This window comes from Propithecus coquereli, unplaced genomic scaffold (assembly GCF_000956105.1).
Source record: "Propithecus coquereli isolate 6110/MARCELLA unplaced genomic scaffold, Pcoq_1.0 Scaffold103, whole genome shotgun sequence".
Taxonomy (NCBI): Eukaryota; Metazoa; Chordata; class Mammalia; order Primates; family Indriidae; genus Propithecus; species Propithecus coquereli.
This window is the reverse complement of record NW_012134192.1, coordinates 481,018-497,886: the sequence shown is the minus strand read 5'-3', so window position 1 is coordinate 497,886 and position 16,869 is coordinate 481,018.

The window sequence follows — 16,869 nt, the reverse complement described above, 5'->3', positions numbered from 1 at the left end:
TGAGAAACAGAAAAAGCCAACACAGCAGCTTCACGGCCGCTTTTGTTATCAGTCCCCTGAAGCAGAGAAAAAAAAAAAAAGCCATTTCTACCCTTTAAAAGCACCAACTTTCCTTGCCGCTGACATTTCTTTCCTCCCTGCGTGTCTGGCGGCCACTCTCTCTCTCTCAGGAAAATAAACTTCTGCATGCCCTAGTAACTGTCTGAGAATTACCCTCCCCCGCCCCGCCCCTTGTATGGACTTCACACCCTCACAGGAGGGAACCCAATTCTAGAAATTACTACCCAGATTCTTCGTAAAAAACCCTTAGCCTTGAATATTCCTCCCCTCAAAAGCCAAAAATCCCTTCCTTTCTGTGCAGCTGCTCTTCTCGAGCCTCCCCGCTCTCTTACTCATGAGAGAGTGTAATTTCCCTTTCGCTTTCAATCTTATCCTTCGATAAAAACGGCTTGCTTGGCTTACCTGCGGTGCCTCCTGAAATTCTTTTCTGTGAGGATAACCAGCACCCTGACTGAACCTCCACTGGAGGGCGGGAACAGCAGGGCGGATAGTGAGGGGTTTCAGCCAATCACGGCGGCCTTATCACCTTTGCAGCCATTGGCTGGGCGTGAGCTCCGCGCCTATCCCAGCCAATAAGAAAAGTGCTGTGCAAGTAGTGCATGCTGGGAAGGATTTTCTTGGTGGTTAAAAGTGACAGAGAGAAAGAAATGGGCTCTTCTCTGCGTCTGAATTTTATTGTGCACACAATAGCGCTGCATCTTGCGTAGTCGTCATCTAACCTTGCAGGGCAGCTAACCTGAGAGTAGAGCCCAGGACATGACACTTGTCAGCAACCATGACCTCCTTGCTGAAGTAAAGGAGGTGTTACAATACCAACGAGGTGGTCTCTACTAATTTCCTGAGGTATGGGATAATGATTGTCACATTATTTAAGATATTTAAGTAGGGAGTTTTCAGTTTCCTGTAGCTCAAAGCTTCTTAATGCATACATGTTAGCATTATTTTTATATCTATATGCAAGTGTTAAATTTTTATTTGAAAAAGGTAAGAATGGGCTGATAATTTATCACTTATTTTTACAAAATGCAGATTTTTTTTCTTTTTTTTTAGAGAAAAGGTCTTGTTCTGTCCTTGAGGTTAGAGTACAGTGGCACAATCATAACTCACTATCACTTTGAACCCTAGACTTAAGCAATCCTCCCACCTCAGTCTCTCCAGTAGCTGGGACTACAGGCACGCACCACCATGCCCAGCTAAGTTTTTTAAACTTTTTTTTAAGAGAGGGGGCTCACTATGTTGCCCAGGCTGGTCTCAAACTCCTCACCTCAAGCAATCCTCCCACCTCATCCTCCCAAAGTGCTGGGATTACAGTCATGAACCACCATGTCTGGCCAGAAATAATTTTTACTTATGATTATGTTGATTAGTATTACTATGATTTGTCCATTCCTGCTAGTTAGTATGTCAGTTCTCTTTTGTTTCTAAACTGTATGACAAAAAGCATTTTAAAACTTTTTTATATTCAGGATCAGAAACAACCTGATTTACATTTTAAAAAATAACCATGATAAAAATCAAAGGAAAACAAGAAACTTGATTAAGTAGAAATTTTATTAAAATATTCTGAAATACAATGAAGATAAGGTACTGATTCTGATTCCATGAAAACATTCACTGTATTCAGTAAGAAAATTTATTCATAAATGTTAATAATAACACTAGCATTGTGAATTTTTTCTCTTTACTATTGTGTAAGATGTGTTTCTTTCAGATTTCAGAGACTGGAATAAGCTATATATATTGGATCATTTTTGATCTTGGTGCCGCTATTTGAGATGATGACACACAGTCTCCAAGCTTCTTGATGTTGTGCCATATAATGGATTTGAGAAGGAATGGACAGAACTCTGAAGAAGAAAACCACATTTGAAAGGTTAGGATTTTAGGCATTAAAAGAAGGAACTTCTTTCAATATCACACAGAATGCGGAAAGCTTCTAATGGATTTCCACTGAAGTAATAACGAGCATCTCTGACTCTTCCCTCCAGCACCTGCATCCCACACTGCTTGAACTGCTGATGCAGGCCTAGACTCAGTGTGTCCCTGGGTCCTCTGGCCATAGGCACCACTGCCTCATTCTCACCTCTGGTGGGGAGTGGAAACACAGTGGCCAGTATTTTGACTACCTCCTTCTCTGGTGCTGGTTTCACTAAGTCTGCCATATTGAATATAGTTATGTTAAACAAAACAAAAACAACAACAACAAAAATTTAAGTGGCTTTAAGTTGGTAGAATTATAGTTTACAGACTACATTAGAAATCTAAAATGTGGGACGTTCTATAGGACAAACAAGTTGGTTTCTTTAACGAATAATTTGCAAGAAAAAAAATAAGACAGAAAATGGAACTTAGAGATGAAAAGAGACTTAAGAGATGGTAGAGATGTCTCTACCATTTGGACGTGTATACTTTCTAAGGGTCCTGATTTTAAAAATATGGTAACAACAGTAACAAAAAACCCCATACAAAACCTCCTACTTATTTATGAGATAATTGGAGTAAGTTGAACTCTGAATATGTGATGGTATAAAGAAAATATTGTTAAATGTTTAGGTATGAAACTGTGGTCATATTTTTTTTTAAATCCTCATCCCTTAAAGATATAACTGAAGTCTTTCCAGTTAAAATTAAATGATGTCTGAGATTTGCTTTAAAACCTTGTGATAGGTTGAAGAAATGGGTTGCAGTAGAAGTAAAACAAGAATGACCATGGGTTCTTGAAGCTGACTGATGGGTACATGACAGTTCATTACCCTATTCTCTCAATTTCTGTACTAGAATATGAAAGTTTTCTCTAAGAGTCTTTAAAATAGCACTTTAGATAAGTCTATTTTTCTGCTATGATGCCAGAGAAAGTAGACCTAGTTTAATTCATACAAAGTTATTTGTTTCTGAAACAATAAAAATCAAAATAGCAACAAAGGTCAGGAGACGTGACAGGATTTCTTCTCCAGCCATTCATAATGTAGGAAAAAGGAATATTAAGGATGAATAATTTTTCTTTTATCAGAATAGAAAAAAAAAATTTACTTCCAAGGTTCTCTAGAGTCATCAATTGCACTACCCAATACATACACAGCAGAAACCATTTGAAAGCATGTTGAAAGGTGGGTCTTTGATAGAAACCTCTTCCCGTTGTGTGTCATGACTAAACTTACTTTATATCCAAATGAATTATCATACTACCTACTTAAGAAAGAAATGAGATGTTGGTCAAAGGGTACAAAGTTTCAGTTATGCAGAATGAATAAGTTCTGGAGATCTAACATACAGTATGTTATTATAGTTAATACTACTGTTACACTTGAAATTTGCTAAAAGAGTAGATCTTAAATGTTCTCACCATACACACAAAAAGGTAACTATGTGAGGTGATGGATGTGTTAAATAGCTCGATTGTGGTAATCACTTCACAGTGCATATCAAAATATAATATACTCCTTAAACATACATACAATTTTCATTTGTCAAGTTTACCTCAAAAAAGACTTAAACAATAAACAAAAAGTTTTTAAAAGGATGAGAAAGCTTTGCCTTGCTATATTTTTCTCTCATTTTTATTATACTAATAAGGGCTAGCCCCAGAATGGCCAAAGAAGAAGTAACGAATCTTAATTTATTTTTTTCTTCTTCTAAGTTATCAGTTAATGACCCGGACTACCCACCCTAAATTTAAAGAGAACACGGAACTCTATCCTCTCTTTTCTTTTTAAGAATAAAATATGAAGAACACTCAATGAATCCTTACTGTGAGTAGCTGACTAACACTCTGTGGGTTAAACTGATACTTTCCAGATTTGTCAGCTCTCTTTGACTATGAACAGTGACAGTAAAGCCATTTAACAGGGAACGGACTTTACAAGCAGACTGAAACTGTCCTGAAATGGAAAATGCTCATAGCACATTTGTAGAGATTGAAACTCCTTTCTACCCACAATTGAAATAACTCTACTAAAACAGTTCTTTTAGCCATGATATGGAAACATGTCCAAACAACACTGAGTAGTTTTATGTGTGTGTGTGTTTGTGTATTTGTGTGAAACAATACAGCTACCATTGCCACTCACCTCTGTTTTCTCTGGGTCACTCCAATTCCCGTAGATGGGATTGACAAAGGCACAGTTACCACTTCCTTCAGTTTTCCTTAAAGCACACAAGGCCACCAAAAAAAAAAAAAAAAAGTAAGTATTTAAATGTACCATAGTACATTTTCAGGTTATCGTCTGGTAGAAATCTTTAAGAGACATATTTTCTAGCCAGCATACATGAATGTATCACCATAAGGGTTTCTTCCTTTTTTTTTTTTTGAAACAAGAGTCTCGCTCTTTTGCCCTGGCTGGGGGGCCGTGGCGTCAGCCTAGCTCACAGCAACCTCAAACTCCTGGGCTCAAGAAATCCTTCTGCCTCAGCCTCCTGAGTAGCTGGGACTACAGGCATGTGCCACCATGCCCGGCTAATTTTTTCTATATATATTTTTAGTTGTCCAGATCATTTCTTTCTATTTTTTAGTAGAGGCAGGGTCTCGCTCTTGCTCAGGCTGGTCTCGAACTCCTGACCTTGAGTGATCCACCCGCCTCGGCCTCCCAGAGTGCTAGGGTTACAGGCGTGAGCCACCGCGGCCGGCCCCAACCACATTCTTGAAAGCAAATGTAACTTGACCTCTGAATAGTTAGATTAAAAATTAAAACCTCAGACAAATAAAAGTGGTGGCAAAAGTTAGCCTTAATATTGATTTCTTAAAATACTACTCAAATAATGCAAATGGTCCAACATTTGAAAGAACAATGTATCACGAGTATGAAGCAGAACTGGTTATAAAGAAAGGCCATCTTGATGTTTTACACTGCAGAAGTGCCAAACCACCACACCCTGAAGACCATTTTCCATGACACTATCTGTCATAAAGATCTGCAGCACATGAGTCATAGTCTTTAACATTTTCATCAGAAAATTTATATGTAAGTGTTTTGAAGAGTCCTTTATGTTATTGTTTCCCTTCATGAAAATCATAAAGAGATATGTCCTTGGTAATCTCACATATCGGACTATATCTACATACTTCCTATCATTAACTGGACTCCTAAATTATTTTCTTTTTAAACTTTAATTGCTTAAGAGTCAATAGACTTTTTAGAAGACAAACAGCCCTAGAACACTTGGTGACAACTAAAGGAATAAAAATGTCCATCATTTTTGTTCATCAAACAAACAATATAGCCAATAACTAAATACACCCTATTAAAGATACAAAGGATTCCATACATATGTGTGCGTGTGTGTATGATGTATGAATATTTTTGTCTAATCAGGGTATAACGACAATGTTTGTCAGCAATATACCCCTAAATCATAAAAGAAAAGGCAGTAAAAAGGAAGCTCTTACTGATTTGCTTTCTGAAAAGAAATTGCCAGAAGGATAACCTCCTACTGTCATCTACCAAATCACATGGTCCTTTTCTAAGAAGCAACAGCATTAGTGAGCCTAACAGTCTAATCTGGCTTAAAATCACATTTGGCTGGCAACACATTCTCCCTATGGATTCAGTGTCTTCTAAGCTTCCTGATCTCCATTATTTTTAAGCAATTGGCTTAAATACACAATAGATTAAATATTTCACCCTCATTGAGGCTAAATTTTGGGTATTGATGAATGGGGACACATGCTGCTATTCTGTGGGTTATTATTTTAAAAAAGTCATAGATACACCCTTAAATGAGTCAACAAGCATCTGTTAATTCCTTAACCACTAACTGAATACTTATGAGTTGTTCCAATCATTTGAATAAGCTGTGTTTGACTCTTTGCCTTCATTAATTCCAAGACAAGTTAGTCTATGTTAAGTTTTCAGAGTAGTAAGCTCACTACTTATTACAGAGTAGTAAGCGTGGTTAGGGCATGAGCCCTGGGAAGGTTGTTCTCACAGATGAGACTTAATAGGGAGTGAAGGGAAGTTTTGAAATGAGTCAAAATGCCAAAATAAGGACTGATACAGGAAAGATTGAACATGGAAGTAAAGACTATCAAAACAAAATAGAAATTAGGAGCTAGGTAAAGATGGGAAAGCCACAGACACCAAGACCGCAGAAAAATTAACAGGGGCTAAAATCAGGCATGAAATCAGGAAGCAAGAGGAAAGGAAAACCGCAGGGCTAGACAGGACAGATGGTCCAAAATCTGAGCAGACGACCAGGAACGGGAGGGACCAGCTTGGCAGTCAGTCGGATGGAAGTGAGGCACAGACAACACAAATGATCTTATATGAGGCAATTATTTTTGGCTATAAACTGCTGGGCCCCAGATGAGCCAGACCAAGATTGGCAGGCAGAAGTCAGGTAAATCGGTAAAATTTCCAGACCTGTTTATTCAGTGATTGAAGCTACTTTTCTTCTGATTTTATTTCATAAATAATTTTCTACTAAAATGAAAGAAAAAAAGCATTTGAAAGTGTCTGGCCTGCAAGAATTGGGTAACTACACTCCCAAGAAAGTGGTGCTGCTAAAGAAATAAAAAAAAGAATCGGGTAACTACAAAGAAGGAAGATGATATTTAAGGTTAAAGACATAAAGTTGTAATAAAAAAGGAAAGGGTTTCAGCCTGAGTATTGAAAGGTGAGCAATGGTAAATCCTTCCTACTTCAAAATTTGTTCATTAGCAGTCTCAAACTAATTCTATTTTTCCCAGATCAAAGGTATGTCTTCCATTCCAATAATCCCTGGATTATTAGACTTCATTCTTAATGTCTTTCTTGTTTATAAGGTAAAATGTCACATACCACCCACGGATACTTCCATTAAGAAAATTTCTAGTGTCATTCCATACATTTACTATTTCAAATTCTAGAACATAATTTTTCATCTTCATCCATTATATAAGTTCAATATTCAAATATAGGCAATTTTATTTAAAATGATGGATCCTTACAGGAGGGAAACAAAATATGCGTTTGGTTATGAAGTGCTCTGCCAGTTCTAACACTGAATGGTGCAATAGTTAAGTCTGCATTAGGTTAAAAAATGCAATGTTCAACATGTTGTATCTGTCAATAGGCAGACAGCTCTCTAAGAGTTGGGATTCCAAAGAATATAACCACTTGTATGAATAAACAAGGAATTCACTTAGAAATTCTGAGGGAAGGAAGTTCTATGGATTACATGTTTTCCTCCCATAATTTGTCATTCACTTAAATTATTATTAATTTCCTTACATACAATACATGCAGACACTGTACAAGGTGGCATTCTGAATGTGTTACAAGAAACATGTGTCAGTGCAAAACTAAGATAATTCTGACAGAATTTCTAATTTTAATTTAGTGAGCATATGTATAACTCTAAAGGAATTCACTTTATGGCTTATTAACTGACAAAATTGTTTTAGTGTTGATAAAAACATGGAGGTGTTTGTAGTAATTAGTCTGAAATTTTTATAAATGGGCAAAGAAGTAAAACAAAAAGAATAAAACAAAAACCCATCTATGTTGCATCCAGTAAATATGACTTTGAGGTGAATGTTTATATTATTTGTTTTTAACAGCCTTATTTAAGATATAATTCACATGCCATACAATTACACATTTAAAGTACACAATTCAATGGTTTTTGGTAATAATAATTTTATTAATTTTTAATTTAAAAAAATTGTAAAACACATATTGTATAAAATTTGCCATTTTAATCATTTTCAAGTATACAATTCGGTGCCATTAACTAAATTCACAATGTTGTGCTACCATCATCACTATTTCCAAATTGTTTTCATCCCTTCTAACTGAAACTCCGTAGCCATTAAGCATTAACGTCCCATTCCTCTCTCCAACCAACTCCTGCTATCCTCTAATCTACTTTCTGTCTCTATAAATTTGCCTATTTTAGGTATCCCATATAAGTGGAATCATACAATATTTGTACTTTTGTGTATGGCTTATTTCACTTAGCATAATGTTTTCTTTTTTTTTCTTTTTTTTTGGGACAGCGTCTCACTCTTTTTGCCCGGGCTAGAGTGCTGTGGCGTCAGCCTAGCTCACAGCAACCTCAGACTCCTGGGCTCAAGTGATCCTCCTGCCTCAGCCTCCTGAGTAGCTGGGACTACAGGAATGCGCCACCATGCCCGGCTAATTTTATATATATATATTTTTAGTTTTTCCAGCTAATTTCTATTTTTTTAGTAGAGACGGGGTCTTGCTCTTGCTCAGAATGGTCTTGAACTCCTGAGCTCAAACGATCCTCCCGCCTCAGCCTCCCAGAGTGCTAGGATTACAGGCGTGAGCCACCACACCCGGCCAGCATAATGTTTTCAAGGTTCATACCTATTGTAGCATGTATCAGAACTTCAATTCCTTTTATTGGTGAATAATATTCCATTGTATGTATATGCCAGGTTTTGTTTATCTTTTCATCTGTTGATGGAAACTTGGGTTATTTACATCTTTTGGCTATTGTGAGTAATGCTACTATGAATATTGGTGTGTACATATCTATTTAAGTCTCTGTTTCAATTCCTTTGGGTGTATACCTAGGAGCAGAATGGCTATAACATATGATAATTCTATTTTAGCTTTTTGAGGGACTGCCAAACTGTTTTTCATAGTGCTGCACTAACATTCTGACTAACAATGTGTGAGCTTTCCTATTTCTCCACACCCTCACCAACACTGTTATTTTCATTTTTTTTTATTATTCTTTTTATTGCCAACCTAGTAGGTGTGAAGTAGTATCTAATTGTGGTTTTGATTTGCATTTCCCTAATGACTGATGATGCTATCTTTTTATATGTTTATTGATTATTCATAATCTTCTTTGAAGAAATGTCTATTCAAGTCCTTTGCCCATTTTGAAAGTGGGTTGTTTGTCTTTTTGTTAAGTTGTAGGAATTTTTATATATTCTGGATATGAAACTCTTATAAGATACATAATTTTAAATATTTTCTCTAATTTTGTAGGTTGCCTTTTCACTTTCTTAATAATGTCTTTCGATGCACAAAAGTTTTGTTTTTGACAAAGTCCAAAATATTTATTTTGTTGTTGTTTGTGCTTTTGGTGTCATATTAAAAAAAGACTCCATTTCCAAAACCAAGGTCATGAAGATTTACCATTATGTTTTCTTTGAAATGTTTTATGGTTTTAGCTGTTACTTTTAGGTCTCTGATCCATTTTGAGTTAATTTTTGTATATCGCATGAGATAGGGTTTCAACTGCATTCTTTTGCGTGTCAAAATCCAGTTGTCCCAATACCATCTTTTGAAGAGACTAATCTTTCCCCACTGAATAGACTTGGCATCCTTGTCAAACATCAAATGGTCACAGATGTACAGGTTTATATGTAGACTCTCAACTCTATTCCATTGATCTATATCTCTATTATTATGCCAATACTGCACTATTTTGTTTACTAGTTCTGTGGTATGTTTTGAAATCGGAACATTTGAGTTTTCCAACTTTATCTTTTTTCAAGACTGTTTTGGCTACTTTGTGCCTTGCAATTCCATAAGAATTTGAAGATTCGTTTTCCATTTTTGCAAAAAAAAGGCTGTTGGAATTTTGGTTAAGATAGCTTTGAATCTGTAGCTTGCTCTGGTTAGTCCTGACATCTTGACAATATTATCTTCCTTTCCATGAATTCAGGATATCTTTCCATTTAGTTAGGTCTTATTTAATTTCTTTCAGTAATGTTTTGCAATTGTAAGTGTACAAATATTTCACCTCCCTGGTTAAATTTATTCCCAGGTATTTTATTTTTACATGCTATTGTCAATGGAATTGCTTTCCAAATTTCCTTTTCTGATAATTCGTTGCTGGTGTGTAGAAGCCCAACTGGATTTCCAAATGTTAATCTTGTACCTTGCAACTTCACTTAATTAGTTTATTAGCTCTAGTACCTTTCTTGTGGATTCTTTGAAATTTTTTATTTACAAAATCATATCATTTGTGACTAGAGAGTTTTTAATTCTTTCTTTCCAATCTGAATGTCTTTTATTTCTTTTTCTTGTCTAATTCCTTTGGTAAAGGTTTAATTTTGATAAACACATTTATCCCTAGTTTAATGAGGCTATAAAACCTTGCCTAATATAAAACTTAATTCTAATGCTAGTGTATGGGGAAAATTATTATGGCAATGTGTGGACAGTTTTAGGGTGGAGTCTGATTTGCTACTTAAAGTGAACATTGATACACCAGGTAACAGAATAAACCTTTATCTAAGTTGAAAGGAAACAAAGGTGGCATTGAACCTCACTGTCACTCTGTATGTTGAAGTATTTAGGACAGAGTGACAGGACAGTGTTCCTACTGATGGGCCTATACTTCAAAATTAACATCTTTTTACACAACTGTAAATTTATGAATTAATATTTTTAACCCACATTTATAATTTGTCTTACAGAGTATTTCCTATTAATTTTATTTACTAAATTGATTGCCATTTTTAATGATCAATAGGTGATTTAATTTATTTTTCTTAACAACAGATGTTTTTCTCTAATTTACTAGTAAGTCATTTTGTGTGTCTGAGAAGCTCTTCAGGCTACTTGGTCAATCCACCAAACCCCCAATAATACCCACACCTATCTCGTGGAAGTAAAGCTGTTACAATAGTTCATATTTAAAAGTATCCTGAGAAAGTGCTCTGTGAAAAATGAGCTCAAAACTTTTAGTAAAAAATTTTAAAGTAAAAGAGAATACCATTTGAGAGGGTCATGGATGGGAATTCTTGTTATATATAGGTGGATTGTGTTATAAAATTTTAGTGTAAAAACCTGTCCACTCTAAAGTACAGAGAACTACACTTTCTGAAATTAGGGATAATCATAATGCAGCTATTAAAGTGATGTGAAGGGATCAACATTATAATTTATCTGTCAAAAGATATTTGCTGTGCCTGTGTGTGCAGAGGAATTTGCTCTCATGCTTCCACTAATGCACTGATTTCTGAATATTGTTTCTGAGATGCCAGACAATATCCTAAGATCCAAGACATAATTGTCATGAGTTAAATACCTGAAGGGAACTGATGCTTTAAAATGTAGTGACTCACTCTTTAAGATGGTGGGATGATAGAATGTTGTTTATGTTATTTATCATTTTACATATTTATTTATTAAAATTCATCCAGCCTTTCTAGGGCATATATTATGACCTAAACACTGCACTAGGTCCTGGATTAACAAAGTTGATCAGTATATGGCTCCTACCTGTAGAACTTCTTTTTAGAGGGTGGCAGCTGCTGGCTTCTGTCTCCTAGATGAAATGACATGTTTCTAAAGTGCCTGCCACAAGTAGATGCCCACCAATAGTTGGGTGCTATTCTCTTTACCTTCCTTTTTTTATTCTTTCACCCTTTATCATTTACATCTTCTTTTAAGCTTCCTACTTCTTTCTCATTAACCCAAAGTTTGGGATCAATGAAAGGACATTGGGATAAGGAAAAAGAATAAGGAAGTGTCAAAATTAGTAATAATAATCACTGTAGTACTTTTAAGTTTTTTAAAAATAGATTTATCAATTTAGAGCTAGAAAGGGCCTTGGCAATGATCTTGTCTTTATCTTTGTCACAGATGGGGCAACTGAAATTCTTTCCCCATTAGACTATAAGTCCTCCGGGGGATAAGGAACTTACCTGGTTTCTTCTTCTGTCTATCATAGAACCTAGTGCAGTGCCAGGAATACAGCAGGAGTCAAATGAATGTTTGTAGAAAAACTAGCTTAATAATTGCCTATCGTCTGAAGGCTTAACGATGTAATGAAGTTCACTTAGCCACTCTCTATTCTATCCCTCCTCCCCTGCCTCTACAATATATTTCACCAACCCCCAGAGAGGAAAGACAACTCATTTTTCACTATTGTTCTAATAGAGCCACATTTGTACTTAGCTTCCTGTTCCACTTAGCCCAGGACTTTAAGTGGCCAGGAGCCAACCTTTGTTCTCTGGTTCCTTCCATTTTTTTTCCAACTGGTTAAGTGGCAGCCCAGAGGAGTAGGTTGGGGGCCTCCCTGAAGATAAGCCGAGTGGGGTAGATTTGGTGTGGCCTTTCTATCTCTTTCTATTACATGGGAACTGAAAAAGCCATGTAACTGGAGAAACACCAATTTGGTACTAATCACTCATTTCACAATATTTTGAAAATGAAGACCTGTGTGTCTCATATGTAACTCTGAGAAATGAGGGATATGGAACATTCTTGTGTAAAATCGGGGTCCTTCTCAAGTGAATTTTCAGGCTGTGAAGTATTTGATTTGTTAGTGTGGGGGAAAGATGTTTTCTAACCATGAACGTGCTTGTAACATTGATGAGTCTAAATTATGAAATACGATCATTTCACTGGTGGAAAAAGAATTCATTTATTCTGGAGTCATGCCTATTATATTAAATTTTGTTTAGCCTGATTAATGGTGAATCCGGAGTGTCCCAGAGAAGTAAATCTCAATTCCACACTCCCCATTTCCACCTCTGTCATTTTAAACTCTTCAATTACGTTTTCCCAAATGTTTCCAGTCTTAAGATGTAAGGGGTATGAAGCCTTTCTGAATGTGTTAATATTTCGGGTAAAAGTAAAATATAATACAAAATCTTCTTAAAAATAAAATATTTCTGCATTTCCACTTTTACTCACACTAATATTTATTTTTATTGCTCATTAAGCATATTTCTCTCTGCCAAGATCGAAATGTTTATTTGCTTCCTAACCAGACTACTAATTTTTTTTCTCCAGTCTCAGCCTCAAAATTAATGAGTAATGTTCCTTATTTTTTTCCTCCCTGGTTTTATAACCTAGAGAAATATGGGTTTTTTTGTTTGTTTGTTTACTTGTTGATTTTTAACTTGTGGTAATAGTAAGAGTTGATGCATTGTATTTCCTATGTAAATGTCAATGCCAAATGATTCACATGTATCATGTTTCTTTTCCTGAAACCTTAGACAAGTTTTATTTTACACCTGGTCTCTGGATCATTTACAGTCCAAATTTTAGCCTCTTTGAATAGACGGTTTTTACTGAAAGTAATCGCAAATTTTAAAATTTAGGCACTATTTTGTCCTTTTTGTAATAAATACATATTTATGGAACTTTGTAAAAAAATAATCACAATAAAAGAAGCTAAAACAAATAATATGTAGGTAAGAAGCTGGAAAAAGGATATCTGAGAACAGGAAAACAGAACTGAGCCAAAGGTAAAAAAATGGACAGTACATGACATGGGTATTGACTGAATCTGTATATTTATTAAAGGTAGGATACTACTTTGACTTTAAGATTCTAGAATTCAAATTTAAGCAGGAAAATCAGTCACACAGGCTGTATTTTCAAAAACAAACAAACAAAGCAGGTGCTTAGAAGCACATCTTCTCTAACTCAAGAGATAAAACATTTATTGCATGGATCCTGTTACTTTAATCTAGTGTAACAAAGTAACAGTCCCCGACAACATTATTTTAGGAAAACTAGCGATGGGTTTCACCAGGTTATTTCAATTAATACCTTTCAAAATGTCAGGCCGAAACTATGCCAACATGAGCTTCAGTAAAAGCTCTCCAGGAGAAGGTGTTGGCAAGGTGGGAGAGGGAGATATGACGGAGACTTTGAAGCACAACTATGCTTAGGGAATTTGATTTTGGATACACTTTCATATGCTCATGCTTACGATAAAAAAGTCAACACCAAGCTTATAATTTATGGTGCATAACTACAGTGTGACCCATTAGATAAGTTATAAGAATCTATAGGTAGAATAAAATTGCACATCATAAGGTACCATAAGAAAGAACAAACCGAGTCTATGAAATCAACCTATTCTCACTTAGTATATACTCCCATAAAATACCACGTTTTCTGCCTACTGTTAAAAGACAAACGAAAAGAAGAAATCAAGAGGAAGAAAAATGGAAATAGTAAGCTATATAATGGCCTGTACCACTGGCAAGATGACTTTTTTGTTTGTTTGTTTTTTTGAGAAATAAACAATCTGAGAAAAACAAATAAAGAAAGTAATCCAATTTGAAAAGCAAGAATAAATTAGGGGGAAATATTTATGAGCTCACATTTTCATCTTCAAGTCCTTAAGGAACAAACTGAACCAAATGTTTGGGTGAAAAAGTTCAGAAAGAATTGGGTTTGCAAACACAACCAGAAATGCCACAAAGGGAAAAGGAAAAGATTAATCATCAAGGGTCACAAAACCAAACAGTTGGGATACCAAATTTTGCTAAACTCATTCACATAATACAGCAGCTGCTGTATATTTTTTTTCCACTCTTTTCAAAGGCAGGAAATAAATATGTTGACCACAAAACTTGTCACTGTTTAAGCATTCTTGCTGTGGCAGAGCACTTTAACAGGAACATGCCCAGGAATATGGATGCAATTAGTATGAATAAAGCTGACCCAGGTTTCTGTAACTTAACCTTAAGGAAAACTCATGCTGCCGAGGGGAGCTCGGTCTTCACTCTGCTTCTGGAGTGCAATGTTAGCAAATTCACAACCATCTAATGTAAACCAGATGCGGAGCAGAAGAGTCCCTTTGGAGGTATATTTGATAGCGCACTTTGAAAATATTTCTTGACCTAGTAAAATTACTAAGGGTCAATCTTTAGGAAATAGGAAGACAAAGATTTATATAAACAGAGGCTTGCCAAAAACTATTGATAATAATGAAAAATTAGATATTAATATAACCTCCATGTCTAATAATAGGAGAATGGTTAAATGATGATGCATGTACTGGAGACAGCAACACAGAGCCCTTTCAAGTAACGCTAGAATATTTAGTGGTATAGGGCACTGTTTCTCAGTGTGGTCTGTGAACCCCTGGAGGTCCTAAGACCCTTTCTGTGGGTCTACAAATTCAAAATTCTTTTCACATTAATAATAAGACACATGGGTAAAAGCTGCACTCAAAGTTCAAGCTAGATCGATGAATTTTTATTATAATAGACCTTTTCACTGGATCGATATTTGTACTGATGGTGCAAATGCCAATGGAAGAGAAAACTGCTGGCGTCTTAGCACTGGTGAAAGCCAAAGTACCAAATTATACACTGTATTCTTCACCACTGTGTACTTCCAGTAAACTTTTTACCAAGTCAGTTAACACTTCAAAACAACTTTGATAAAGCAGCAAGAATTATTAATCATATTAATTCTCAACTTTTCAGTACAAATCATTTTAATATTCTGGGATGCAGACATATAAAGCCTTTTTATGGGATGCTGAAGCATACGTTGTCTTGTGAAAAAGCATGCTAAACTAACCAAATTTTTTTCAGGAAAAAAACACTGAAAGAAAAACTATGGTTATTCAGACTAGGGCATTTGGCAGACGTTTTCATAAAATCAAATGAAGCAAGTGTCTTACATCAAAGAAAATACCTGATAGTATCTGTTGCTGATGAGAAAATTTGAGTTTAAAAACAAAAATTAGAATTTTGAAAAACTGCTGTGTTCCACCATGAGCATGACAGCTTCCCAATACTTTAAAGACTTGACTGATGAGATTTTTTTGTTGAAATGTGTCAACACTTAACAAATTGCATACATATCCAATTTATTTAGGGGACATTACTGGAGCCCTGACTATATACCTTATACTCTTCTACAGAGCTACTCAGGGTGTGGTTTATGTACAGTTTTGGTCTTATCTGGTTATTGTTCCATGATGAAGTAAGTATGAAAATTTAGAATAAATATTTAGAAACATCCATAGCAGTTTGACAGAGTAATGTTATGTCTGTTGATGCTAGGAATAAGAAACTTGGACTAGTATTTTGTGTCTGTGCAAAATTTTTCATTTTTATAATAATTCTTTTTTATTATATTTTACAAAAGATCAGTATATGATGGGCTGGAAACAAAAACAAAAACAGAGCTGGCCCTTCACTATACATAATTTGAGTGGCTCTGTTCTACTAACAGGAGATGTCTGAATGTGAGTAAATACACATTTACATGGTGGACTTCTAGTTTTCATTCAATAAGATTTTGCTAGCTATATCTTCTGAAAATATTCTTTTTTCTTCCTTTCTCCTTATGAATGTGACACCTCAAGCCCTACAATTGGAAAGGACCAGATCCTTTATAACTTTCTTTGATCAGAATGAAATATTTTTCCATGTAAATTGCTCTATGTGAAAACTCACTCTAATTCCCCTTTTGAATTCTTTTAGGCACTTAAATCTGTTTGAAAACTAATTCAATGTTGAAGTTAATTATCAGCCTTTGTGATTTCCTTTAGCAATAGCCTACCTACTTCTTTCTTTCTAAATCTTTTTAGATAATTTAAACTTAACAACCCTATGTAAGAACCTGTCTAGAAAAATGGTCTTATTTCATCATGACTCCTGAATATCTACAAGTTCCTTTAAGTACATCCCATTTTGGATTTACTAATACATTTAGTTAAAACTCTTCTGAATCTATGAATAATTTCCACTTATAAGACTTAATAGGGAAAAATTTAAAAAGCAATAAAATTACATTTTCTTGCAGTTATTTTAAAACAACCTACTTAAAAAACAGAAATTAAAGGCACACATGGACACAATTTGCATTTTATATAGATTTCTGAATGTCATTCTGTTTTCTTGGGATGCTCTTCTTCCTGTTTCTTGTTGGATTTCAATCCATGAATCTATATTTGGATCCACTAATCCTTTCTCCACCTCCCTACCATATTATCTTTACTTCCAAAGCAAAGACTGCCTCTCCTTTTCCAGCACTTTCTATGAAGTGACTGTATGTGTTTGATAAACTCTTATTGCAGTATTGAGATTATTTGCTTTTCTATATAAATCCTTCACTAGAGTGTAAACTATTACACTCTTAT